Source organism: Polyodon spathula, chromosome 13 (assembly GCF_017654505.1).
Source record: "Polyodon spathula isolate WHYD16114869_AA chromosome 13, ASM1765450v1, whole genome shotgun sequence".
In the NCBI taxonomy this organism is placed as follows: domain Eukaryota; kingdom Metazoa; phylum Chordata; class Actinopteri; order Acipenseriformes; family Polyodontidae; genus Polyodon; species Polyodon spathula.
In genome coordinates this window covers 5,093,464-5,118,658 of record NC_054546.1, presented here as the reverse complement: position 1 = coordinate 5,118,658, position 25,195 = coordinate 5,093,464, and the positions used below count along the sequence as shown (strand labels likewise).

At 37.7% G+C, this 25,195-nt stretch overlaps 1 protein-coding gene across 5 annotated transcripts in view; it reads left to right on the top strand.

Annotated features, from left to right (window-relative positions):
* The first annotated feature begins 242 nt into the window (after positions 1-242).
* LOC121325763 (receptor-type tyrosine-protein phosphatase epsilon-like) overlaps positions 243-25,195 on the top strand; it is a 53,176-nt gene continuing 28,223 nt past the window's right edge. For 2 of the 5 annotated variants that reach the window (XM_041268725.1, XM_041268724.1), the window contains exon 1: positions 243-878. The gene's annotated coding sequence lies outside the window, so the exon portion shown is untranslated. Of the gene's footprint in view, positions 879-11,000; positions 11,189-25,195 lie in introns of those variants that run through there. The other 3 variants (XM_041268721.1, XM_041268726.1, XM_041268722.1) reach the window with 3 other exon arrangements.

Sequence of the window (25,195 nt, the reverse complement as noted above, 5' to 3'; positions counted from 1 at the left end):
TGAAAAATTTGAAAAGTGAATCTTCTGGATATGTCATGTGTTGTTTGTTTTGATGTAGTGTTAAATGCTCAACATGAAAAAAGCAAGCACCATGCAGTTATGATCTAATGACACTGTAATATGAACAGCTAGTGCCAGCTGATGTAAACACGTATAATTATCCAATCCAAAACAAGGAAAATACATATTAGAAGTATGAAAAGGTTTGTTTTACTGTGATCGTAACAAACAATAATCTTTTTGTTTGGCAGTTCTAGTTATGTAATTTACATCATTTTATCCTCAAGAGGGCTCTTTAAAATCTATTGAAATCCAACTGGTTTTAACCTTAGCACGTAAACCTAAAAAAAAGAAAGATCCATGATCAAACACAGTAAAAAACACGTTCTACCTCTCTCAACTGTGCCAATGTATGAAAAATAAATTAAACGAGCCACAAATATAGCTATAAGTTAACACACATAAGAGGTTGGCTGATATTACGCTCTCACTTAGTATGTCTCAGTTCTTAGTTCTTCAGAATTTAACACCAGGAAACGGTTCTTTTTAACCTGCACTGCAGAACCATGTAATATAGACTTGCATTTCCTGAGTGCTGCGGGGCCGCTGTGTTGGATGAATGTTGTTCTAAACACAGCGCCAGGAGACTGTCTCTCTCGTATTCTGTGAAACAGAAAGCAAAGGGAAGGCAATTGTGACAGCAGACTAAGGAACGAAAAAAAAAATGTCCTGATCCTTTCTGATAAATTACAAGTCGGTCTCAAAACTTGCAACCTCTTACTGAAAACAGCTTATCCGGAATTTCCTTTTTGCTTGGAAACTGGTCGTGGTTGCAGCCTGTTATCGTGAGAGTTCTCTCCAACACAGGATCCACTGCGGTAAGATTACGGTGTTAGAATATAAATATATTTTTAACCTCTCTCGTTTTTATTTGATTGTAAATATATGTATAATTATTATTTATTTTGTATAATACAATAACAAAGAATGTTTATTAAATTAAAATAAAAATGTGTATCGTGTTTGAGAAGGAATGTGGTCTCAAGGCTATGTTAACACAATGAATTGCATCACAGGTGATGTTTCTGGCAGTCGTGCTGTATCAGTGGAAAGGCAACGCTGCCGTTTTATAGTTTTCAGTTTGAGTTTTATGTTTGTGGTACGGTATTGTTCATATTGTGTGGATAAATGCAAACACACTCGACAATACGACTGACTGTTCTTGCCTGCAGGTTACATATATTAATGATTCACACTGGACAAAACTAGAAACTGATTTTATTTTTGCATCGCCACCTCAAGCTGTATAGAGTATAGAGTAGGTGTGACTTGGTATATGTAGTGTTTCCACATTTAAGGTATTTTTCTTCTTAAAAGATAAATACAAAAAAAAAAAAAAAATCGTTTGTTAGCTATAAAACGAGGTGGCTCCCCGGAAGATTTATCACATCCGATTTCTGACTGTACTACTAGCCCGCTTGCCATCGCGTTTAACAATCTATCCAAACCAGGATCAGTATAAAAACCATTCGTCATATATAGAATACTCACACTGAAGTGTTTGTGCATACCCCGACGTAATACATGCATTGCAATCACCATTTGATTTGCTGTTTTTGTGCGTGTGCCGTTTTAATGTGTACTGTATTTAATATACTGTATTTGACAGATAAGGAATACGTGTATTAGATAAAGGCAGATGAACACGGGAACAGTTTCCTTTCAATTCGAAGATGACCAGCAACCCAATACTTCTGGGATATGCCTGCCACACGTGAGGTATTTACTGAGCATTTTCTGAGCGTTTTCTGTCGGAGTTGCCGATAGGTCACTCCGGGGAGTGACCTCCCGGCTCCCGAGGGAACAAACGGAGCGCACTTACTCTTTTGCTTCTCACATCAAGTAGGTAAGGTAGGTATACTAACCTCTCTAGTTGCTGGGATTTAATCTGTGTGAAAACACTCCCACTCGAGTTTTTCTGGAGTTCCCCTGCAATATTTAGATTGCTGGAAGTCGGCTTGCCACTTCCCCGGAATCAGAAACTCGGCATCTGAAACTGAGCTAAAATGCTGCGCATCTGTGCTTCATTTTAATTTTTTTTTCTATTCAACTGCCTGCATCGCTTGGCAATTGTATACTGCTTTCTAACTCCACAGCATCTGTTGTTGTGTGTTTTTCTCCTGCTATTGCAGCTACAAAAAAGAAAAACAGAGATTTCCTCCACCGGGACCTGACTGTGCCATGCCCCGCTGTTGAGTCAACTCTGCCGGATTGTCTCGGCCCACCCACTCGGTGTGCTTGACCTAATCAAAAAAATCAGTTTCCCGCCTGGCGTGGTAACTGTTATAATAAAACCCTCACAGCCTTGCTGTTGTGTGTGTGTGTGTGTTTGTGTGCGCGTGTGTATTTCTTCCTTACTGTTCTGCAGTTAAAAATTAAAAAAAAAAAAAATTAAACACAAACAGTACATTCTATACTACTGCAACTCTTCAGCCTGTGCTCCACCCCAGGGTACACTGCGCACTGCCCCGGTTGTGTGTGACTGCACGCGGTTCACATCATTGCCCGTGCCTAACTGCAGTCAAGAGTTTGTGTATCCACCCCAGCGTATGCTACGAGCTACCCTAGGTTGTGTGATTACACGCGCTTAAGGCTTAGCACCTGCGCAGTACCTTGGTGCTTATACCCTCGGTGCTCGATGCCTTAGTACTTCGGTGCCCTTGGTGCTTATATGCTCCATGCCTCGGTGCTTCGGTACCCCTGGTGCCCTCGGTGCTCGCCACCCTTGATGCTTCAGTGCCCTTGGTGCTTTGGTGCCCACGGTGCTTCAGTGCCCTCGGTGCTTATGCACTCCCTGACTTGGGGCTTCGGTGCCCCAGGATGTCCCTGGTGCCCTTCATGCACACACTCTTGGTACTCATTGCCCTTGGTGCTTCGGCGCTTTCGGTGCCCCAGTATGTCCCTGGCTTCCTCTGTGCTCGCCGCCCTCAGCGCCTCGGTGCTTAGACACTCCCTGCCTTGGTGCTTCGGCGCCCAGCACGTCCCTGGTGCACTCGGTGCTCGCTGCCCCCAGTGCCTTAGAGCCTCGGTGCCTCTGCGCTTCGGTACCCTCGGTGCTTAAACGTTCTGTGCCTCGGTGTTTAGCATGGCTAATTTCCATGCTTGCACGTCAAGGTGCTGGGCTCGGTCCCTGAGCCCCTCGCAGAACATTCCCTGGTGCCTCGGTCTCGTACCCACTCTAAGTCTCCCACTCGGAGTTCCAAGCAGGCCAGACACTTGAGACAGGCGCAGGACATTATGGACTTGAAATACCAGATGGCCTGGAATATTTGACCAAGCAGCAGGCTCAAGCCCCTGCTGTGGTCCCGGCCTCTGCCCTGCAGCTGGCCCTGTATTCACGGTGGTAATCCCGGATGTCCCAGAGCCGGGTGTCAGCAAGGCTGAGGAGGACCAAGATGCGATCCTGTTTGCGGCCTCTTGGGAGGGAGGAAGGACAAGTTCAAGAGCTGACCTTTGAGACAGACCCAAGCTCAGAGATAACCTGTGACACTGGGGTAGGGGTTCTACTCGAGGTATTTTTTGGTGCCGAAGAAGGACTCCGGCTTTCGGCCCATCCTAGACCTGAGACACCTAAATGGGTTCTTGAGGGAGAGGAGGTTCCAAATTGTCACATACCATCACATTCTCCAGTCTGTCCAGCTGGGCAGCTTGTTTACTACAGTGGACTTACGTGTATTTTCACGTCCCTATTCTTCCTGCGCACAGGAAACATCTCCGCTTCAGCTTTCAGAGAAGTGTCTTTGAGTTTTCCGTGCTGCCATTGGGCCCCTCCTTAGCCCCCTGCACATTCTTGAAGTGCGTGGATGCCGGCTTGGCCCCCTTACAGCTGCAGGGGATCAGGGTGTTGAACTACCTGGACGACTGGTTGATCTGTTCCCAGTCGCAAGAAAGAGCAGTGGCCAACACATCAATTGTGACGGAGCACATTGATTGGTGGTTGTCCTCGAATTGAAAGGGAACATTAGGTTACAAATGTAACCCTGGTTCCCGGAAAGAGAAGACGACCAACAAATGGTCCAAGGTTTCATTGGTCGCTTTCGCGGATTGGATGCAAAAGAGGAAGTGAGCTCTGTGGAGTGACTGTTTCCTTGGGAGGCGGGACCGAGAACGTCACTCCCCGGAGGAGCCTATCGGCAGCTCTGACATAATATGCTCAGTAAATACCTGACCTGTGGCAGGCATATCCCAAAAGTATTGGTTGTTAGTTGTCCCCTCTTTCAGGGAACCAGGGTTACATGCGTAATCTAATGTTTTAATGCATGAATGAATCTAGAGTTCATGGTATATGTGCACCAGGAGTTAAGTGCTATAAAGTAGCTTCTCTTTAAATTCTAAAGAATCGGGAGTGTTACTTCCCCAAAGACATGTTTAAAGGCAGATCAGTATTTATTTATATTTATATTATATATGTAGTTGTGACTACATCAAAAATAGGGAGGTTCATGAAACCCGTATATTTTATTTTATTTTTGTCTAATTGTTTGCTTTTTAAGTCACTTTTTTATCATTTAGTTCAAGTCATTAGATTAGTGATGACTTCAATATAATGTTATTTCCAAGACCTAAAATAAATATTTTGATGGTCAAAGGTCAAGCCAAACATCTCAAATGTGGTTCTAAACCCAGTTCTTATTGTTTAGATCCCTAGGAGAATGGGAAAGCACCAAGTTAGGAGGCTTAATAATATACAGTGATAGCAGGACCGTGTATAATTCCTTGCTAAGTTAAATATGGGTTTAAATATCAGCATGCAGGGTTGTATAGCTGTAAAAGTCTATTTCTGTCCATGGTAAAGAAACAACCTAAAATGGCATTTCTTTCAGAGTTGCTTCTGCACCCTGATGGTGTTATTGTCACCATTACTAAGTCTGTTGGTTGTATTTTAATCAGAGAGCAATTGCAGTATACAACCCTGCTAGCCAGCTTGACAGCTTTTATACCATTTGTTTTATTTCATTTCTTTCTGTTCCTATCTTGTCTTTCAAAAGAGGGTAAATGCTTCAGTGCTTGCCTCTGTCAACCTAGGCCAACCCTGCTTTATCAAAAGCAGTGCAAAATTGTGAATCGGGTAGGTTCTGACCCAGGTAGAGCACACCAGTGTGAAAGGGGCTTTAGATTCTGCTTTTAAGGCACCCCCACCGATATATACATTAAAAAAAAAAAGTTTTATCACAGTTACATATTATTTATATTCCTATCTTGAATTACTTGGATACGCCCCTTATCAACCCTGCTTATAAATGTGGATTGTGTGTATAAAGGTATACTAATGTATTTGCATCCAAAAGTGAAGCAGCTGTCTTTCTGCTACTGACTTGCAGGCAGGGAACTAACTTGTGTCACCAATACTCAGTGCGCCTTGCAAAGACATCTTTGTTAGCTGTGTTTACAAGGAGGAAGAATATATTGTAAGCATTATATTCAATCAGCTGTTACAGTACTGCTCAAATGACAAGATAAGCCTCCACAATGTTTCTAGTTTAGTTTATTTTGAAAATCAGGAATTAAAATGCATTACAAAAGTGACGTAATCCAGTGATCACAACATAAATCATGTACATATCTTGTTCTGGAGACTTGGGCAAAAATAATTACTATTCCTAATGAATTACTTTATGACTTGATTAAGAGGCGAAATTGAATTTCAAAAAATAATTATTCCTGTTAATCGAAGTCCTGAAAGTGGATTTTCTCAATTTCAAGTGGTAGAAGTCCAGAGCGACCAAAATAAATTTGACTTGTATCAGAGAACTGTAATATAAATATAAATTGTTTAAAATATATAATATATAACCGTTTTTTTGTTTTTTTATTACTGTACTTCTAAGTCCTAAAATAAATATTTTGATGGTAACGAGTTAAACCAGTCATTTTATATCTAAATTCTATCTATCCCAGCTAGTGTCTGGCATGTGAATAATAAAATGTGTAGACACAACTGACAAGAGAGATAAGAGTTCATGTCTCAGAACTAGCAGGTGTACTGTGACACAGAGCTGGGAGCATGAGCTGTAGTTTTGTGAATGGCACGTTTATACGCGAAAATATTTGTTTGGCAAGATGACGTTTTGTCAACCTGCCACTTGTGTGAAATGTGGCTTATAGATTATTATACTATAGATTCCAACATGTGACAATTTTTGATTGAAAGAGGCATGTGTCTGATGTTAGGGATTTTCAGGTCTGGATTGTGGGGTGCTTCCAGAACTATAAACATTAAATTCACCAAAAATATTTGTATTCACAGGGAGTCGACACACAATGCTTGTATAACAAAATTGAGTGCCTTATCATTTTGCAAATCTAACTCAGAATTAAATAAAGCTTGCGAGCAGCAAAGTCATTTACATTCCGGCATAGTTTTGGGTTGGTTTTGGTTACCTTCCCAAATCACGCTTTAAAACCACATATTCTATGATATATCAAATCCAGATCGTACAATAAACCAAAGGTGTTCTGTACAACCAATAATAAGAAAAATGTTTCAAAATGATGTAGGTTTAATAATAAAATAATAATAATAATAATAATAATATAAATAAAGTCTCCCATCTTGACTAAATCTCTTTAATTGGTACTATATTGTAGAACTTTGGGGCTCTTGTTTTTACAGGATTTATTACAAATAAGTATTTGAAACAATCTCCAAAAATCCCCCAGTGCCACTTTAATGTCTGCACAATCATTAGACCTTGCAGTTTATCACAGGACCCACGGGAGTGATCGACACTCCTCTCCACTGAAACATTTATCATGTCCTCTCTGCCGGGCAGCCTGATGTGGGTAGAACAGCACATTATTTCTTCTCTTCAAATATCTCCTTTAGAAGGCTAATTGTAACACACAATAGCACGATTAGGCAATCTGCTGCAACCCATTACATTTTCTCAACTGAAATAAAAATCTAGTTGCATGCCGTCAGGATTTACCAGCCTTTTTCTCATGACCACCCCCCCCCCCCCCCCCCCCCCCCCCCCCCAAGAAAACACTAGAAGTAGTTCAAAACACTAACTAAGGCTCGGTATAAATTAACTGTCAAGATGCACGATATGAAGGCCTTTCAAACATTCAGCCATGCACCTACTGTAACACCATTCTCTGCAATATTTTCAGGTATTACAAAGGAATGGTGCTGTATAATGCAACAGCATTCTTCATTGTCAGGGTTAAAATATATATTTTTTATTTTTTATTTTTTTTAGTATAAGAAAGTGACAGCTCTTACCAGAAGTAGTTCCTGGGTTGACATGTATTAAGTGTATGGAGAAAAGGCAGCAACAACATACAGTACTGTAGATCACATTTAGGTTTTTGACTGATCTTAAAAGCCTATGCTTCAATCACAAACCCCCCGTAGGGGGAAAAGCATAATGAATATTTCTTATCAGAAAGAAACAGAATTTGGGGATTTGCATGAAGACTAAAAGTTGGAACATGAAATTACAGCAGAATCTTAGCCATCTAGTTTTGCAAAACACAGATGCATGCAAAATAAAGATGCATTTAAAGTGCTGCACTTCATGTGCTTTGATTAATTATTACTGTTACAGTTTTTCTTATCTGCCTTTTACTAGGTTGTGTTCACCTGAAGTTAACAAGTGCATTGGTAGAATAGATTCTGCTAAAGATGTGTCTGAGGACAATAACAGTGTCTATGATTACAAAGATTTATTATGCTTTGTAGGATTGTCCCAAGGTAAAGTTGCGTGTTGAACTTTCAGTTTACCATCTGATCAAGGATAAAAAATCAAGTGCAGATGAATGCTTCCTATACTGAACTCTGTTGTAGAAGTAATGTGATAAAGCTGTTCTGAAAGACTACTGTTTAGAAGCTCATAAATAACGCATTCTGCCATGGAAAACCAGCTTTGACCTTCTTTTCAGGCCAGTAACCACGTTAGTCTTGTATAATCAACGTAACCCACTTTGGGATTAAATACAAGGTGATGCAAAAAGAGGTTAATTTCCTGATTTACTTTTTGCTGTGCCCTAATTTAGAGGCAGTGGAAATAACCACTTAAATGACTGTGTGTCTGATTTGTGTAGCTTTTAATCTAATCTGTATACAGCACGTTAATATCTCAATTTTGCATTCCATTAACAGGAGAATAATATCTTAAGGCGGGAATATACACAGTCATGTTATTTTTAAAGATGTTTTATAACATTAGCATTAACATTTATAAATGTACTTTAATAGTTTTTGAACATTAGTATAAATGTTTTATTAAAATGTTCTGCTAAATACTGTATAAACACGAAGAATCACAACCACTGCCTCTCTCATTTTCAACTGCAGCATCTGCTCGATGCAAATCAAGGGATATAAAACAGGTATAAATGGAACAACGCTGTTGTATAAAATTACTGAACTGAAACATCTCCATATAGTATGTCAATTCTGGGTGTATATTTAATGTAGTTTATTTAAATATGCAAATATGCCTTGCTCATATTCTCATGTTTTCAACCCATCCCCATTGTTTCTTCATCTGAATTTACTCGGTTGCAAGAGGAAATGAATAGTAAGTAATGTGTCAAAGATTTTTCTGCTGTATTAAAAAAAGGCACTTGAAATATTTTGCCAGAAGGAGGGATACTACTGGGTCAACCTATTGCTTTCGAGTCTGCAAGAGATAAGTCATCTACTTGAAATTCCTGTCCCCTGGGCAAGCCTAAAACCCTCTTAGAATTCTGGAATGGTTTCATACCTCTTAGAGTCTGTATCCTGCATAATGTATTTTGTGTTGAGGGAGAAGGAGAAAGAGGCTTGTTTCAGTTTTGCATTTTTCTTTGTATTACTGTTGAGCCTGTACAGACAGGTAGATTCTACAAATATATCTATCTATTTTTTTCCTATTTTACATTCACAGATGCATTTGTGCTTTTAATGGAAAAAGCAATTGGCTTTCAGTAAATGTGTTAATTAGTTTGTGCTTAGGGGCGGTGAATCTCTCATGTGACAGTCTTTTCAACCATCCAATGCGCAGATTATTAAGGGTAATGAAAGTCACATCAAGTATTAAAGTCTTGTGCTTCTCAGGCTGCTGTGCTTATTATAAGCTTCCCTGTATGGTAGAAGGTATACTGTAGGTTGTGTTTAAAAAAATCTTATGGATCAACAAAATTACAACTATCAACAAGTACTTCTCCATCCCACTATATCCCACTGCCATCATATTTGCATTTAATCTTCCAAAAAAATATTGTTCTGCAATGCTGAAAACATGTGAAATCAGACAGCTGACCACACTTTGCTTCATAAACACTTTGTGTAAAAGGAAATGGTATAAGAATTTCTATTTGTAAGTGTTGTTCGATGCACTATGTTGGTAATCCCCATGTCCCATTTCCCCCATACCGCATTGGAGTTTTGTTTCTTGTTAAAGGAACTTCAAATCAATAATAAGCAATCCTAAAAAAAAAAGGATATTTTTTTTTATTTATTTATTTTTTTATTTAAAGTTTATTACCGGTAGTACAGTGGTACAAGGTTCGTGTTCCCAAACACTGATTATTATTCTGCTCCCACATAGTGTATATTGCTTTATTTTATAGCATGCGTGTTTCCTTTAAAGTCTCATCTAGTCTATAAGACTGAATCTGAGCTGTGCAGTCTCTAAGCTCCTGCAATAATGGGATTCTAAAAAGACTGGTTACTTTTAAAGGTCACATTAACCAAGTTGTTTCTTCTGCAGTTGACGGCATTGATGAATATATGCATTTGAAAGATTATCTGGTCAAGGCTTAATTGTATTCTTTTGTTGGAACAGCTGAAACATACAGGTTTGTAGCGTTGAAAAACTGAACTAAAGCAGCGGCGACAGTCTTGTTGGCATTCAAAGAAGACTGAGACAAGGTCAAAAACAACCTAATGTGAAAACAGTGTGCTGGAACAATGCAGGAACAGGCGTTTAAAATGTGTAACACTCAGATGAAACATGACAATGAATTGTGTTGATTTTAATTTAACACACAACAATTGTAAGGTCATAACATGATACTTGTGATGGTCCTGAAGGCAAAATGAAAGAGAGTGGCAGTGGGTATTCAGGCTAAGTACATAGTGACTTATAATCGATGCACCATAAAAAAATAAAAATAAAAAAAGACAACCTTATTATTGTGTTTCACCCTGGCAGGAAACCCATTCTGAAGTCAACAAGCACATTATGTTTGACCCCAATACACTGCTTGGTTACAGAAGAGGACAGGGTAGCCACATATCAGCACTGTGATCAACACATCACCTATGCACGTAATCTTCAGGAAACCTATTCCAGCTCTTCAAAATTATTTTGGGACAGTGTACGGTTCAGAGTTTGATGCCCTATCCATGGTGTCCATCCTCCAGTTTTCTAGTTGTGTTATTGCTTTTAAAAGATTGTATGAATTTTGATTGTCCTAGTTGTGTACAGATACAGCCTGAGTGCTTAACAAAACCAATTCATTTCTTGCTGATGTTTTGGCATCCATTTTCAGAGAGAGAGAGAGAGAGAGAGAGAGAGAGAGAGAGATGTATGTATGCATGTTCTGGAAATTTTGAAAGGTCACATTGTTACATGATTTCAGTGAGAAAGTCTGTTCAGTCCCATATTTAAGGATGCTCCAGGCAAGTCTGAAATCCGTTTTGGATTGTTTTTAAATACATTTGGGTTTGAAAGTACCAGACTTCAGCATCATTTATAAATAGCCATTCCTCTTTAAAGCCTCTTGTTTGCTGAAGTTGTTTTTAAAAGGCAATTTATCATCCAATAATAAGGTTTGGATGAAAACAAAGAGTTAAAAACAATTCCAAAATACTCACGGTTGTGGGAGGAGGATTTTGTGCCAGCATACTTTTCTTGTAATGATAATAATAGCCTGTTTGAAAATGAATACTGCAGTGTTCCTCTGTGTATTGAGGAGGAGGGTTTTCATTAGGACTGCTCATATCCTCCCCTGTGAAGTAAGAACCTTTCCTTGTCTTTTTCTGGGAACATCTGGCACATGATAATAAGACCAATATATTTTTTCAACACATGATAGTGGTGGGAAAAACATTTTACTTTTGATTTAGGGGAGGATGGTTTGATATTGGGATGTATTGAACATGACAATATGCTGAACGGGTGAATGTCAAAACTAGGTAAGAGAAAGACTTCAACATCCATAACTTATACACTCATAATTATAAAATATAAATGTGGTGTCATATTAACCTTTTGTCTAGTTTTATATTTGCTGGTCAGCTATGTTTGTCTCTATCTGTGGTACTGTAAATATGGATTGTTATTGCCATGATTCTGGGACATCTAATTGGAAAAATGAGTAAAATGAATGTTTCATATATCATTTGTCCTCATATGAAGTGTACTGTAGTGTAGTCAGTTGTATTTTGAGGCAATTGTTGTTCTGTAGTGCTTCTTATTTGACAAGGTTAACTCAAGCTACTGTTCTTGGGACTTAAGAAAGCTATAATGAGGTCACTATCCCACTTCTTCCCAAAGGAGAAACTGCTTTCCTTATCTCAAAGAATAAAAATGTTTTTGCCTGATAAAGCCTGACATCCAAACAGTTTCCTTGGTCTTGAGTTTTCTGATTCGCAATTTTTCTTTTTCAAGCAGATGGCCAGTATATTAGTAATGGAGTATAGTGCTGCTATATCAGAAGCTACTGTATTCTGTAATCCTGTTTTTGTCTGAAAGTTTGCCACAAACATGCAACAGCTAGGGTTGCTAACTGTCTGGTTTTAGACTGGAAATCCGGTTTTGAGGGAATTTGTACAGCGTCCGATCAGAAGAACTGAAAAAAAAAAAATCACGCACAGCACTCCAGCCCTCCCTCACACCCCCCACCCGCTCAGGGGGATAGCTGGATTTGTGCAGTTTTGGAAAAATGGAAAGTTGGCAACCCTAGCAGCGGCTCTGTTATGTTACAAAAATAGTTATTGTTTGTTGTTTTTACAGATGCCTTAAGTATATCTTGGAGGGATAATATTACTTAATGTATATCTCAATTTCAGTGCCCTGAAAATGTAGATAATATCAGGAAAAAACATGAAACCATTTAGAGATATATTCCGTTTCAGTTTATTTGACTTTAGTAGAAAGGAATTAAGTCATTCCCTTGAGCAGCATGAGACTTGAGGTATATGAAGGAAGTGCACTGTCATTTAATGAGCCACATATCCTCTCAAACACAAAAGGTCCTATTCAGCGATACTCATCGTTCTTGTACTTTATGCTTATCCTTTATGAAGGATATTATTTGTGGGGTTGTTGTTGTGCCTAATTTATCACAATGGTGAAGGAGGCTGAGTCATAGTCTGGGAGTAATAAGGATCCAACATCTTCTCTTGCCGGCAAGCAAAGGTCATATACATTACTGTATGAGATCCCAGTATTGAATGGTTCAGATAGCTGGCTGTGAAACATAGCAGCTACTATAGTGAGAGAGGTTACATTTGGATTGCAGAACTGTTTTGCCCTAGTTTGTATCCCACGTTTCCTCCAATGGCTTTGTTTTAAATACAACCTCATGCAAATTACACATTAGTGCAGTGTATACAACCCTTGATGATTCAAGTGATACTACACTATATGCTCTGAAAATAATTTTTTAAAAGGTGCTGAAAATTGGGTTTTTACAAACCTTTATCAGTTTATACCCATCATTTGAAACATTAATATACTGTAGTTGCTCAGTTTGCATGTTTTCCATTAAACACACAACCAGTTAGAATGTATTCCTCAGGGAGAGAGCTTAAGCAGGCTGTAATTAATAGTAATGTTTTCTAAAAGATTCCTCTGTGTGGTCATTTGAAGATTTTACAGCAGAACTGATTACAGTAGTTAAGTAATCTGTACAGTGCTTGTGCATGCACTACCCCAAGAAACATGATACTACTTTTTACTTTTTTTAAATTGTTAATTTCTATTGTATACAGTATTTGGTGTTACAGTGGTTTTCCTTTTGGGTGCGCTCAATATTAAATGTAATGGAGTTTATACATTGACACAGAGGATTTTTGTATTGCAGAAAGCGATGAGACTATAGGTAGCTAGCTGTGGGTCCTATTTATGTCTCAACTCCTGATTGGTATCTTAAGTTATTGGTTCATAAGCTTTCATTATTAAGTCAGCTGGCTGGAAGGTACCAGGACAGGTTCCTGTGTCTGGAGTGATGACTTCTGTATATAGTGACATTTGTACAGCATTCGCAAGATTGCTGATCGTGACTCGGACGCAAGCTGAAGTTGCGGTGAGCTTTAAATAAACAAGAAGTCTCAAGGCAAACCGGGAGTAATTGAAATAGTTATTTGTTTTAAAGCCTCTGCAAATGCCACTGAAATCAGGTTTGTAAGAAACTGATTTCCACTGTGGGAAAGTACAGTGCATACTCTTATACTGTACAGAGTGGCTACTACTGTACTCGACTGTACATTAAAGGGGAAGCTCTATAATTGTAGAGTTGTATTCAATACCACTTGTGCCTTGGTGCTAACTAATGTTTCACTGTATGTAGTAATTTGTCCTGTTGTGTTGTCACAGAGGTAGTACACATTGCTAATAGTACATTTCACAGGGTCTCTGTAATTCCCCAACTTCGAATCGCTATGGTGACAGAATAACATCATCAGGCCAAGACATGTTTGAAAGTCATTAGGGAGCATGTTGTCAGATAATTGTATTGATGCTCATTCTATGTGAATTGATCAGCTGTTAAAAAGTGCTGAAATTAATGCTTCCCTTTCTAAATATGAGCAAAAGCGAGAATTGCTGCAGCTGTTCTTCTGTTCAATAGCTGACTGGAGATGCTACACAAGACTAGTAGCCTGCTTTGCATCTTCAATTTTTAAGTACAGGTCCTGACTACTTCATTAGTTTAATTAACCATATGAAAAAAAGGTATTCAAACAAACAATATTCATTGAGAATGGGGAGGGGGGGGGGGCACCACACAATCAGGTCCAACTGCTGTGAAAGCCAAATTATTGCCAGAAAATGGTCAAACTTGAAGATTGTGTGATTTTTTTTTATTTCACCACTTTTGTATCCATTTTGTTACCATTTTACATCTAATGGAGAAACCACGTCCACTATATCTTGAGAACCACGATTATCAGAATAATTGGGCATATACAGTATGCAGTTAGTTTTATACATAGTCTACTTAATGCTCTACATGCAGAGAATATAGGTCATAGTAATTTCTCATCTGTGTGTGTGTGTGCATGTTAATTACAGTTCAGGGACATCAAGGATAATTTGCTATGCTACAGCTATAAAATAATGTTTTACGGAGAATTGAATATGTTTAAATAATGGAAACAAATTCTGTCACAGCTAATGCAATCATTATAAATAAATAATAATGAAATGTTTTGAATTTGTTAATAAAATAAATGTAAAACTTCATCATTAGTTACGGAGTGGTACTGATATTCCGACCGAGTGCTTTCTCAGTAGAATAAGATAAGTTCACCTGTCCCAGAATCATGCACAATAGCTCTTTTTCTCCCCCAAAAATTACAGGTCAGACACGCAGTTGAAGACGTGCATCATATTAGATGTATTTTTATCTGCAGTCCTGAGGATGGGAAAATGTCACAGCTGAAAAGGCCTTGGGTTATCTTGTTTTCTGATTAGTTGTAACTGTGATTGAATTCTTCTTGGCAGTGATTTTTATTTTCTACTCTATACTGTATATTCTGTAAGCTACAGTATATATAAAAAAATGTCATATTGAGAAAAATCTTATTACATTATCTATTCTGTATGAATGCATTGGTAACTAGGATAAGGCCAGTTGGCAATATTTAACATTTGACCTTCAAGGTCTTTCAGATACAAGTTATTTTCTATCGCTTATCACTTTTCTGCATGCTGCACTAGATTAATGGATCTTACATTGAGAAAAGTGGATCACTCCGAATTCAGGTCACACAAAAAAAGAAACATTGGTGTATATGCAAATTACTCCCAGGGCGGATTACATTACAAACATAAAACATGCCACATGTTTGCATTCAAATAGGTCAGTAATGTTGGTAGTCATTCAGTATCTTCTTTTACAAATTAAACTAAGCAGCCATTAACCAAATGTGAGAAAGGCACTAAAGTATATTAGATCATTTTTAATTAAATTACTTCTTGACTTGACTGTCAGTCAGAACGTGTTTCAATAGGTTCATGCTTGTGGCATTTATCACCAAAAGAAAGAAAAGTAATCATTATATCCTAGGTACGATGATCCTACAAGTGTTTTAATTGTATTTAATGTGTTGTGTTAAATCAGTTTAATGTGGCTACATCTGTCTGCCTATGTTTGAAATGAATTAACTTGAATTGAATTGTTTATTGTAACACTGAAATATGGTCAACACACTTCAGGGCTTTTTTCTGTGTATTACAGTGCCGAACTTGCTAGCTTTTTAAAAATGATTTATGCTTGAGAAAAGAGAATGTGTCACAGATCAGAACCATCCGTGGGATGGAAATAAGACTCCCATTGCATAGTAGTTTGAGCCATTCCTGCTTTTACTATGAGTTTTATAAGACACACCTTCTAGTAGTGAACCTGGAATGTGTGAAACTGCTATGCAAAGGAGTCTTATTTCCATCCCTACATCCCGAGCTTTAAATGCATATTAGTTCACAGAAAAGTTTGACTGTTTCTGTCTTAAAGTTTTAAATACAGAAAATCATAAATGAGGTTAAGAATCTACTGGTGATCTAGTTTTGTTTTGCTTTTAAAACTAGCCTTTTAACCATAAAATGATTCATGACTTAATGTTGTCATTTGTTTTTAATTTATTGTTTTCCAACTTCAGTCTGAATGTTTTACTACTGAGTAAAACGCTGCCACAGTGATTTAGCATGCGTGAATGAACGCCAGCTTTTAGTTATAAAATCTGTACTGACAGCACCATGTGATCGTTCTTTACTTTGATGAGGTGTGGTTTGAAATTCACACTACAATGAAGACCATGCTAGATTTGAAATAAATGGTAGTGTGTTTATGCCCTTGTTTTATAGTAGAAATGAAGTATCCAGTATTCAGCAGTGTTGTGTTCAAAACCAGACTGCTGACAAGTGGTTTGTATCATGTTCTTAATTCCTTCAAACTGACAAGCGGTCATTCACACCAAAACCATAGAGCTGGCTAAATGCAACAAGGTACAGCTAAATTGTGAGGAAGTCAAGACAGATTTGCTCTTAAGTGACAGGCAGATCAGTACGGAGGAGGTTATTAGGCTTGCCCTGAGGTTCACCCTTTCCGTATCAGAAAGAGGCATCCAGACCAGATCTTCAGCACTACAGGACATGTCTGGAAGTTTGAAGCTTCGGAACTATTAAGTAGGCATAACAATTAGGCTGATGTGTACTCTAACTGCTGTCAACTAAGCAGTTGTAGTAGAAATAAACTGAATCGAATCATGTGCTGTACATGTTTATACTAGACAATCCCTAAGGAAGACAGTACAGTAGAATTCTGTAGTATTTTTTGTATAGGATCCCTTACTGAATCTCGTGTCTATTGTGACACTTCTCGTATCTTCTGTTTTAAAAGTTGTGTGAACTGAGGACACAGGATTTGCCCAAGGGTACTGCAGCTTGTTTGAGGCTGAGAGTAAATTCAAAGCTGTGAAGGATATTGCGGCACTAAGTCCAGAGAACTAATCATAGGATTACACCGCTCCCAACATTTAAAAACAAACATTGAGCCATTTTACAAATCCACACTGCACAGTGTTTATGTTCTGTTGCTTGAAACTAGCTTGACCACTTAGAGCTGAAAAAAAAAGTTGCGTCCTAGATTTCCCTCTGTACAACAGAAAAGTAAAACTGCATAGTTTCATTAACAACAAGGGCTATCCGAGTTGAAGGACGAGAGAGAGAAACTAAGTCAAGGATAGCCATTGATAAAACTGAAGTTATATGTAGTTGTTTTGAGCATCAGCAAGTTAGGAAATATTGCATTCCACAAGGTCTTCTTGGGTATTTTCTTATTTAGCATAATAACATCATATGACAAAGACAGAAAATGTTTGTTGATATAAGTTATGCGATGTGTGTGTCTAGGGGATGCTGGTAGACTACAGTTTGTATTATTTTCCTGCTTTCAATATGTTTGAATTGTTATATTTGGTTATTGGGTCATTGCAGCGAGTGGGGGGGGGGGGGGGGGGGGGGGGGTTGGGGGGGGGGGGGGGGGGGGGGGGGGGGGGGGGGGGTGGGGGGCTGGTGGTTGTGTCAATATCATCTCCTCTAGCCATTCACAAAGCGACTGCCCTTTTCTCTTTCACATGTGGTTTTATGTATCATAAACCACAAAAGGAGAAAACGCCTTTTTGAAATTTGGTCCACTTCGGCAAGACTGACCAAATTGTGTACAGTTGTTATAATCTGTTCAGCAGTCACTGATGTAGAAGAACGCACCAGAACAAAATAAGAACATAATGCAAAAAATGGCTGGCATAGATGATATGGTAGCAGAGACATGATAGTGTGAAAGATATTTGACATGAAGCATAACATCAATGTTGTCCTGTAATGTAGGTAATATAATATATAATTAGGGTCAGAATTCTCTTGTTAAGCCATTCAGATTGTTCCCCTGAAGGTATTCTATTTATAGAAGTTTCTAGGTTGTTGTTAGGTATAGGTATATATAAAAGTATGTACTCTACTGTATATGCTGGTCACTAATGTTATAGCCTGGGTACGTCATAAAGGTCTGTCTCACAAAGTTCCACCGATTTATTGCTCCACACTGTACATGTTCATGTTTTATCCTACTGGATTGTGCCATATAGTGTACAAGGTAAACACATATAAACATTCTCTGCATTTTAATTGGGTTAATTCTTAATTGTGACGTACTTAATGTATAATTTAGATTTGTATGTGTTTAACTCTTTCATGCATGAACTATTGAAAATAGCTGAAAAAAAATCGACAATCTGCCTGCACAGAGTTCATCTATTTAAATTTTTTTTTTTTACAGCTCTGATTTTTGCTTCTCAATGTCTTTGTTTTCTGTGCAACTTCTACTAAAGCAGAAGTCACAAAGTACATGCAAAAGTGTGAGGAGGTACAGTAGTGTGATCACGTGTGTCATGTTGTCATCTGTGTTATGCCAGTTTTTATACAGAAAAGTCAAAGAGATACCCACAGGATATGAGTGTAGTTTTTTATTTTTTTTATAGATGTAACTTTCTGTATTGTATATATAAAAAAAAAAAAATATATATATATATATATATATATATATATATATAAATGGCAAGATACATTTGTTCATGGGCAGTCTACCCTTTATACTGTACAGTTTTGAATAGGTTAACAGCGTACATGAATGATTTTCCTAGGTCACTGCCTTAAGATTATTGGTTTGAATTCCTTGTTCTCGCACTGCCCTGTGTCAGGCAGATTTCCTTTCTACACATTTTATTCCCATGCATGGGTAGGCTGTGTCGCTAATATAATACAGATAGTCAAATGGACTCCTTTTCATATTTTTTCTGCTTACATCCTACAGTCTGTCTGCATTACCAAGCACAACCTCTCTGCTTACTGTGCCTCTGCTTCCACAGGAAAAACTGACAAAGAAATAAATCAAACAAATTGGCTTCTTAGACAGAACTTGCTTCGGTGGTCTTCATTACTTTAACTTTATATGCATAGGCCTGGATTTAAATTGCAGTCAAATCTGAATGATTGGATTTTGACAGTGATGTTACATGGAGTTTTGCTATGAAGGATCTCTCTGATTATAAAGAAAGCGTGCGCACACATGGGTGGTGGAAGTGTGTATACTGTGTATCTTTTGACAGATTACTCACAAAACACTTTGAATTGCTAAAACTAAAACTAAAATATGGAAGTATAATTTGAAATATAAGAAACAAAGTCGGTATGTCATTTGCGGTGAACCCCTACCCCTTGAATCACATGCACATTGTGAAATAGTGTCTAGCAATGCAGTCTCAGAACATTTTAGTGTCTTCAAAACTACCACAGAAAATATGACGAACAGGCATACTGCCTGGACAAACTAGATTTTATATTAATATGTTGTCACATATTACACACATTCAACAGCTTGTTAACTGCAGAAGTGGAGATGAAGAACATCATTAAAACATGTTAAAAGCATATCTACGGATGATACTGTACTTGGCAAATTCATTACGCCTTCAGTGAATCTTTAAAAGCTTCTGTCCTCTGAGTGTGCTGTACCACAGAGTCAAAGAGCTGGTATTCCTTTAACAGGTAGCAAAGCTGGTCATTTTCTTCACTGAATGTTCTTGCACACTTGCTGATCATTAATGCAAAGTGACACAAGACCAAAGCCTGATATAGCTGAGTAACCAGATGTTAAACCTGTTAGTCATCCAGATGAGTAACATTTTAATATAAACAAAGTGGCCAACATGTCTGTTTCCCTGTAGATTTGCCATTAAGGTAGGAAATTCAGTTTTATTTTCTAGATAAACTACTTGACAAAATGATCGTCCAAGTTGCAAAATAGGCTTTGCTGTTTAAAAACTTGTCATCTAATTTGTGTTTAGTTTAGTAACATGGACTGTTCATTGTGTAAATCTATATAATTAAAGGCAAAAATCCTTTGCCTCATTCAAGGAAAATCTAATAATTGTATCAAATTCAACAGGGTCAAAAACATTGTTAAACATAAGGCAGTTTATGGTGTGTGTGCATAAGAATAACCTATCTGAATATATTTCAGACTCTCAGGCTTCATAATCCTACACGTTTCTGTATTCAATATGATTCTGTTGGGATCATTACATGGTGTGTGGTGCTACCTTAAATATTGACTGAATATTGTTACCATATTGCAATCTACTTTTATAATACCATAACTGTCAGGATACTATATAAATCATCCTTTATTACTGTACATGTCCTTTCATATTTCCCTCTCTTTTTGTTCCGTTTTGATACACAAATAGTAATTTTCAGAATAAGCAACAAGAACATCTTGCACAAAGCTTTGACTACAGAAATCACTAATAGTAAGGGTTACACATCCATGCACATCATACAGTACATTATTAGCATCTGGCTATCAAATTATAACGTATCTTTTATACGCCTTATTTATTCTAGTTTTGGGGGTGATTGTGTGTGTGCGCGTGCGTGTGAGTGTGTCTGTGTGTGTGTGTTTTATGTTGTTTTAATTCTCTAAGCCTGCTTGTAGCCTTTTGTGAGCAAGCAGAATGAAAAGCAATTTCATTTTAAAGAGATAACTATGACTTTTGATGTACTTTGATGAGGATTGCAACTGTCAGATTGGATGCTAAAGTGTTTTTTATTCGTTTCACATTCTGTTCACTTTGACAAATGGCCCACTCACTGCTGCTGTTGATGTTTGTATAATTACCAGTGTGTATTTATTTATTTATTTATTTTATCTCTCCCAGGTGAAGTGTGGAAACAAAAGTGCTAGAAATCTGTTTTGACAAATAAAATGATATTCATTATTTCCAATTATGTGCTTAGAGCTGCACTGCTTTCATAGTTTAGTGGATAATCTAGTTGCTAATACAATTATACCCTAAAATAATATTGTGACCTCATCAGATGATGTGTTCAATTGGTGAACAAAATATGATTTGGAGGATTATTAGGAAGGAAGGTAATGAACATCGGAATATAATTAAGACAAATAAAAACAGGCTCTGCTCAAAGCTGAACTGTTAAAAGACAACTACTTTGCATAATACAGTTTAAAGTAAATAGAAACATGTTTCAGCAGCTAATTTGTAATTTATATTACAGTATTGTATGTTTACCCTGTGGAGTTGGCATATGTTAGTAATACAGTAGTACTTTTATTTTTAAGGGAAATATTTTTTCCTAAAGGGAAGGTACAGTATACAGCTGGTTGCTGTTTGAGTTCCGGAGAAGCTCAGCATCTGACCTACAGTATTACCCAAAGCATATCCCTTCATCTCGCTGTCCCACCCAGCTGTTAAAAAAAACAAACAATACTACTTAGGAAATGACGGGCTATCTCTGTCTGACTGTCCTGGAGCAATAAACGATCTAGCCTCTGGTCTCGGGCCTGCAAAGTATGGGTCTTTCTAAAGCACCGTGCAGAAGAACTTAATTAACTGGATATTCTGCATAGCTCTTTGTAACCAGGAAATTACTGACCTGTTTGTAAGGCTAATTACTGAACGTCACTGTTTTAATTGAAGAATTATTCTTAGATATGCTGTATATGATAAGATAACCACAAGGCAGTAAAAAAAGAAAACCTTGAGGACGTTTAGTTAATGTCCCATATTCTATTTCTGGTGGGTATAAAGTAATATGTATTTTTTCTAGATATGACCCTGCCTAGGAATGCTATTACATAATGACAAATAGTAAAACGTTTGCATCATGTTGAGAGACCTCTCAAGCGTCACCTTTAATTTAAAGGATATGAGCAACAATAAAAGAGTGGGTTTGAGAACTCATGCAGCTTTCGTGATGTGTGCATTGCTGGAAGAAGGATAAATGCAAAATGGCTTTTCACAGCTATGTTGCACATGACTTCATTTTTAAGCTTATCTCTTCAAATAAAAATAAAAAAAATGTTGATGAGTAGACAGTCTTCTGAATAAAGGGGTGAGATGAAATTCCAGCTCTGCAGGTGCTCTGAGCCCCACTGTGGGATATGCTTAATCTTGTTATCTCAGATGTGTGCGTTACATAAAGCACAGGGAGGTACAGTTATTAGCTCTTGCCAATAGCAAGGAGGGGGAGTGGGGACAGACCAAGCCTCCACCTCATCATTGCTCCAGGATCCTCACTCTTTGATTTTGAGTATATTTCTTTATACCACTGTTAGAAATTAGAGCAATCTCATATTAGAATTAATAGTACATACAAAAAAAAATAATAAAAGGAAATCGCAGTACACACAAGAATGCATACACTCAGAATAAACGGTTTGCACTGGTGCTGGAGGGAGATCAAGTAATGCTTCTCTCCCCTCGCTGTGCACAGCTATAAGTACATTATTGTACAGGCTTAACATCCACATCAAAGAGCACGAGCACAAATTATCCACAATGGTGATCAGATAGAATGTGTCCTGGTTATAGCTGGCAGCAAAGTGCATTCCTCATTAGCATAAGTCCAGGTTTCAGTATTTGAATATAGACAGAAAGCTTGCCAGACAGTTTGTGGAAAGCAGGCAGAAGTAAGGGAAAGGGTTGGAATGTATTCCCCCCTCCCCCACATAATGTTGAGTTTGTCAGGGATTATCATTTGCCGAAACAAGGTGGATGAAATTTGTGTTCCACCTTGCTCGGGTTTGCTCAGAGACTGTCCCAAAAATAAAATATTCAGGTGACTTTGTTAAACATAAATTAAACACATGCATAAATGCAGAAACGCTAATAAACGATTCTTAAGAACACATATAAACAGATAAAAGCCAAATGCTTTAAATAGCTCAGATAGAAGCATTTCTGATCTCATCTTTTTAAATGCTTCTATTTTGTGAAGCTGCTTCACTGTGCTATTGTTGCTGTACCACGTGAGGGCCTGCTAACGCTGTTGCTGCATATTTATTCATAAGCGTGCAGCTTTTTCAGAGTATGAAAGCTCTTTTGAATAAAATTAAACACTGCTTTGCAACAACAGTAGATGGATATAAATGTATGTTGGACCAATTATATTTCATACAATGCATCCCATGTAATGACCAATCTGCAGATCCAGACTAAGCCCAATTGTACTAAAGAAGGCTCGATAAGGTGCAATGTTTATCCTTTCCATCAAGGAGCGCTGTCCACTCTTTAACTATGGTCAATTGAGTTTGGAGACAGGCTGTATACACACACTCACAAAACAACACGGCCCCAGCTTTTATCTGACAGACCCTTCAAAGGCACCAGTTGCAGTTTTTTTGACAGAAAAAATTACAGTAATACGCTGAAAAAGAAAAGGGATGGCAAGATAACACATTTAAACAGGTATATGAGGGTAAATATGTGTGTACTGTTTTGCTACCGTAATATTTGTAAAAAAAAAAAAATTAAAAAAAAAAATTAAAAAAAAAAGGGAATGAAGTAAGCCATACTACGCTGTGGGGTTCAGAAACAGTGAAGGCTCTACACTAAATAGCACAGGCTTTTAGTTCTATATTAATCCCACTGTTGTTTTCACAAAAGGTTGATTTATTGTACCCATTAACACCACCACATAGTGCAGTAAAAATATGATGGAATAATGTCTGTGATATATATGGTTTAGGAGTTTTATGGTGAGTTTTATGTATATCCGCCACTGTTTGGATCATTAAAATCACTCTCAGGAATATAGATATTTAAGATGGTGTAATATGGTGATATTCTTGGATCATCTGCAATGCATGATGCTGCTGGAAGGGCACTCATGCCTCCTGATCGACCTCACAATCTAATCTGTTTTCCGTGGGAAGTTTGATGATGCATCAAGTTAATAACACTAGGAGATAATAACAGTAGCACACAACAACTGCATTTAATTTGCCCTTCACTTTGAGTGTTACCTCACTGAAACAGGCAGAACAGCTATTGTGACCTGTAGGCTATCCTTCTAATTGGATCTCTCAGCCATCAGTTAGTTTATTTCCTGTTGCATGAAAAATTTAAGGTGATTTTAAGCTGATGCAATGGAATGCTTAAATGATTATTGATTACTGAATGTTTAATGATTACATTTGAAAACTAGGATTGATCAGGTTATTTTCTGTTTATTGTGGAACAGTGATATCAAATAAATATGTCAGTCTGAGGCCGACAAGAGTTACATTCCCCGGCAAGGTTTAAAAACTTGTAGTTCAGTCGATCTCCCACAGATGTTATAGCTACAACAGGTAAAAATACATTTCCCATTTCATGTATTATACAATGTAACTGTGATACAGACAACCAGTTGTTGTGGTTAGGGAAATCTATGTACAGTTAGTTAACTCTTCAACAGGAGATAGGTGTTTGTTTTCTTTGTTTGTAAGTATTGTAAATAAAACCGTGTTTGTTCGTCAATTTCTGGACTCTTGTGTGTGTCTGCAGTAAAATACACCATTACACCAGCCACGTTACCACATAATATAATATCTGCTTTCTATGAGAGTGGTGCACCTCGTAGAGCACCTCATAGTGGTTTCTGCTTTAACCCTGTGTCAACGGTCAAATATGTCGAGAAACTGAAAGAAAAGACAATGATCCAACCCTATCATAGACCGTTAACAAGTGTTTGTGTGTGTCTCTGCACAGATTATTCAATGAAACATTGATCAAGCAAGTAAATGTTCTTGCTTTGCATCACTTTTCAAACGTTGGTTTCCTTTATTCTCTGGCATCACTATTCAAAAGCACAAGTTCAGCATTTTGCTACACAAGTCACTGTTCCAAACTGAGCAATCCATAAACATGAATCCTAATTATGTCAAATGTCACAGTGCATGTTCTGTGCAGTGATTTACGTTCTGAGGCCTTACTTTATTGGATGGCTAATATTTAGCAGAAGAAATGTGACCATCTTAAATGTTATTCAGTGGAAGTTCATCACAACCACAGTGAACCAGCAGATACCCGTAACAGCTATGCTACACCGTCACCATAGCAACTGCTTGGAATGCATTAGGTCCCGAATTCTTTTGCTGCAGAGCATTCCCAGGTGCAAAGCCAATGCAAATCTCGACTGAGATATTATAAAGGTTATAACTGGTCAGTTGTTCAAATGTGTAATTTGTGAAAGGGAATATGGTGGTTTTCTTAATCTCTATACTGTAAATAACGTTTGCAGTAGGCTATAACATGAAACCAGTGAACATGACTTTGTTATAAGGGTATATTTGCTCAGTCAAGGTTTTTAAGAGCTGGTTTGGGTTACTTCTGTTTTTATTTGGTGGAATGTGGCACTAGCTGGAACACTGTGACCTGTTTCCACGATTACTGTACAGAAATCAGACACAAAGTTTGATGATACTAGACATTTTTTCCAGTGAAACATTATAATTATTAATACCAAGAAAGGTTTTGCTGTCCGTTCTTATACATTTTTTAATGTGCTTGCAGTAAATCATTATTTTTTGATCAATACTTATTGTATTGATGTTCATTGGGATTCTTTATTGATTATGC